Genomic DNA, 5,000 nt, shown 5'->3' on the forward strand with positions numbered 1-5,000 from the left:
TACTTCAGGAATCAATAGTGCACCTCATAAGTTAGCCAAATGTTTAGCTAAACCTTTATCCAATACTTTAGGAACTATTAGTGATGCACATCTACGAAATTCGTCGGATCTAATTAACAGATTAAAAATTTTAGATTTCAATAACAAGAAACTAGCCAGCTACGATGTCACCTCTTTGTATACTCGAGTATCAATAAAAGGCGCTCTAAATGCTGTTGAACGAGTAGTAAATAATTTGAAAAATGAAGATCTACCCGTACCCAAAAACGATTACCTCGAATTAATTTCTCTTTGTGTAGGATTTGGCGCTTTCACTTTTAATAATATTGAATACAAACAACATTCTGGCCTCGCCATGGGTAGTCCCCTTTCTGCAGTGTTAGCAAATTTATACATAGAAATACTCGAAACAGAAGAATACATGACTATAATAGGTAGGAACAGTAAGTGGTTTAGGCATGTTGATGACATACTCGTAATTGTACCTAAGGATACAGACATTAATAACAAACTCAGGAGACTAAACAGTGTAAATGAAAATATACAATTTACTGCAGAAAATGAAAATAACGTAAAATTACCTTTCTTAGACACAATTATCCATAGAATAGATAAAAATGTGAAATTTTCAGTATACCGGAAACCCACCAATAAAGAAGACTATATACACTTCTACTCAGGACATGATGACAGAACTAAAACAGGTATTATAATGGGTTTCTTCCTCAGAGCATTTCGTATATGTAGTAAAGAATTTCTAGATCCTGAATTACAACATATTACTGAGACTTTCATCAAACTCAAATATCCAAAAGGTCTCTTATGTAGGTTGAAAAAGAAAGCCAAAGAAATAATTAACAAAAGTAAAGATGAAAGTAGAAATAAGAATGATAGTAAATGTAATAATGAAACCAGATATATCACAGTACCAAACTCTAATGTTAATTCATACCTAGACACTTTTCTCCTAAAAGCGGGCATCAAAATAGCCAGGACGTCAGGTAGCAAAGTAGGACATTTGGTAACACGTAGCGACAATGATCCCACTAACGAAAACAGCGTTGTTTATAAAATCCCGTGTAAAAGCTGTCCCTCTTCATATTTTGGTGAATCTGGTCGCGGACTTAATAAAAGGATAAATGAACATAAACATGACGTAAAAGCCCATAGGACATCTAACTCCATAGTAATACATGTGGATAAACATGGTCACCTTCCAGACTGGAACAACACAACCGTATTAAATAAAGGATCATCCAAGAAACTAAGGAAGACAATTGAGGCAGCATATATCAACACTAATAACAACATTAACCATAGAGAAGGATTTATATGTTTAGCAAAAGCCACAAGCTTATTAGTAATAAAAGAATACGCAGATAAAATAACAAGCTCTCCGAAGCGTCCCATAAGATGACCCGTCCGTGTATAAAATATTCGGTTACGTTTGAGTTGTTAGCTTTGTGATCAAGACCCTGCGGGTCGAAACGTTAAGGCGTAAAATTCTCCCATTTCTCCTCGTCAACTTCTTTCACCTTCAATCTTATTTGTCATAATATAGTCAATATATATATATTATATATATATATATATATATATAATATAATATATATATATATATATATATATGTACTATTGATATATGAGTACAAGTGGAACACGCAGAGCTACGAACAGGACAATCCGTGGAGCAGGGCGGAGTCAGTGCGCGACCTCACACCTCCACACACACATCCCCTCACCTCTGACTCCGCTCTGTGCGAGGGATTGCCTTGTATGTTACTCTGCGTGTTCCCCTTCTACTCATATCTCAATTGTACTTATGTCTCTACAAAATCTTGCAACCTATACTTTCCTGAAACGAGCTATAGCTATTGGCCGAAATTTAGAAATTATAGTTTCTTCTAAGTTTCCTTTTATTCCGACAGTGGTTTCTTCGTGATTAATATATGTATATATATATATATACATATATATATATATATATATATATATATATGTATATATATATATGTGTATATATATATATTTATATATATACATATATATCACAGATAACCCACATTATATATATTATATATATATATACATACATATATATTTTATATATATACATATATATATATATACATATATATATATACATACATATATATATATATATATATATATGTATGTATATAGATAAATAAATATATATATATATATATATATAAAGATATGTGTATATATATAGATAAATATATATATATATACACACATATATATGTATATATATATATATATATATATATGCATATGCACATATATATATGTGTGTGTGTGTGCATATAAATATATATATATATATATATATATATAGAGAGAGAGAGAGACGAATGGAGATGAGTGTACGAGTATATATAGATGAATAGGCATAGATAGATACACAAATGTAGGTAATTAGATTGGTGAAAGTAGATAGATTGTGGTAGAGAAAGACAGATGAATATAAGAAAGCTTAGTGATTTTTTTTTTTTAATATCTTCTGGTGTCTCATGCCGAGTAATTTTATTTCTGTCCCTACACGATATTTGATATAGATTATTTTCATATTTTGAGAAAGAAGAAGAAACAGTGAGGAATGAAGACTGAAATGGTACTGCAATACTTCCCATTAGTAAGTCTTGCCGAAGTCAAGTTAGCGTAACTGTTTTTAAGGCTAGTGTCGAGTTATTTCCTCATTCCTTCTCCTTAATGGCGCGTTACAATTACTGCTTTGAGCGTTTTTTATTTCTATGTGGGACATCCTCTTTTGAAGAGTTCCCGTGGCATCTTACCCTTCACGCTCGTTGCTTTAACATAGGATTATTCCCAACAGCCTAGCCTATCCAAACGCTTGAATAATATAACACGTATCTTGCACTTCACCCCCTCTCTGCCTCCATTGCTCACACCTCTGATCCCCTTCTTTCGTCGAGGAATAAGATTGTCTAGCTAGAACAAGTCATGTCAAGTGTGGTGGTCTTTTCAGATCGAGGGTTGCTTCCTGGCGAATGCAGTTCCCCTGCGTAGGAGGACAGAGGCATAATTATAAAGGATGCCAAGAATTGGTTGAGTTTAGCGTTTGATCTGAAGGGTGCTTCGGGATTGCACTAAGGAAGCACCCTTCAGATGGCCTTCAGGCCGTATGTATTTCCAAATTGACGGTGTAGCTATGGGGAGCCCCCTAGGTGTTTTTTTTTGCACAGGCATACATGTGCCATATTGAGAACTCCATCCTTGATGCTGTGAATCCTAAACCATTTTTGAATTTTAGGTATATAGATGACATTTTCGTAGACGTAGAAGGTAAAGAACAGCTTGATACACTTAAGGAAATGATGGAAGCAAAATCTTGCCTGCATTTCACCGTGGAGGAAAGTATCGGTAACAAGATCCCCTTTTAAGATGTTTGGGTAGACGGAGCAGAAGGCGCATTTACTACGAGTGTTTACAGGAAACCGACTAACTCCGGTAGATGTTTAAATGGATTAAGTGAATGCCCATCAAAATATAAAACCAGTGTTATACGCGCGTACGTTACGAGAGCTTTTAAAATATGTTCTAACTGGTACCTCCTCCACCAAGAATTGAATAGAATCAAACAAATGTTGACAAACAATGAGTTCTCGATGTGTGATACTGATAAAGAATTTGGAAATAAAATGGAGAAATTTAATTCTGAACTAGGTAATACAGAAATTTCGAAGAATACAATAAATATTTACTACCAAAGTACAATGACATCCGCATATGAAACAGATGAAAAAGTCATTAAAAATATCATATATGAAAATCGTAAACCCAAGAAGCAAGAGGACTCCTTACAATTGGTTATATATTATCGTAACCCCAGAACTGCATCACTTATTATGAAAAACAACTTGTCAGGAGAAAAAGATATTTCAAAACAAAGTTATGTTGTGTACAAATACTCATGCCCTTTCAACAAAGACGGTGCCCTTTGCAATTGTAAGGACAGGAATTTTGAAGGGATATTATTTTTGGAATTTCGTTTTATTTATCTATTTATTTATTTGAGAGACTGGGTATTATGGACGTCGTGACGGTTTTACTCAACCAAGAAGCAAAGTAGAAAATAGAGCCTTAATAGACCATGAATTTATTCTATTCTATGTCTGCCTATCAAGATGTGTTGGCAAAGAGCCTTACTATAATCATTGAAGAAAAACATACAATAGGAGATAGGTACAAATATATTTCAGCTGATTTTGGTTCAACTAAAGCTTCGAGATGACATTAGAATGTTCTCGAACATAGCGGGCGCACCGTAGCTCCGCCCACCCGTGACGTCACTAACACGTTCGGACAGAGGCGTAAACTAAGGCCATTAATTTTAAGAGTAATAGGAAAAATTCCCAACTTTCAGTTCAGGATTCCACTAGAGAAATAGTTTAGGGAGAGATTGTAGCAGCTAGGGGCTCTGTTGAGAAGCGAAATGAAGTTTTACGAAATAATACAACAGGGAGGTTAGTAGTTTACCCATAGATACGAACACATAGCCGTCTCGTTCTTTTTGTGCGCAGCTAAAATTTTAATCTGATGCCAAAAACTATTCCGATAACAGGTATGGATACGTTCTGTAAGATTAATGAAAATAAATGTCAATATGTGAGTTAAATGATATAGTGCAGATATAGTAGGTAGATAGTTATTATTATTATTAAGTTTTAAATCTGATGCCAAAAACTATTCCGATAACAGGGTTTAAGGGAGTGTACTCCACAAACACTGCGTGGAAGGAGTTAGACGGTGTCACGCATATATACATTAGCTATGAGAGTGTAATCCTTAGAGTATAATTCTGTCTGTGATCGTTCTCTAATAAGAATACGGGGTTGAAGGTAGACACAATATTGTAAGTAGACTTATACAGTGACCGGAAGGTTGGAGCGTAAATAACTACGTTTTTCCACGTGCCTGTGACCTTACTTATGATGCCCATAAGCAAAAAAAAA

The sequence above is a fragment of the Oratosquilla oratoria genome, chromosome 2 (genome assembly GCF_046742065.1).
Source record: "Oratosquilla oratoria isolate Oo_2021 chromosome 2, ASM4674206v1, whole genome shotgun sequence".
Taxonomy (NCBI): domain Eukaryota; kingdom Metazoa; phylum Arthropoda; class Malacostraca; order Stomatopoda; family Squillidae; genus Oratosquilla; species Oratosquilla oratoria.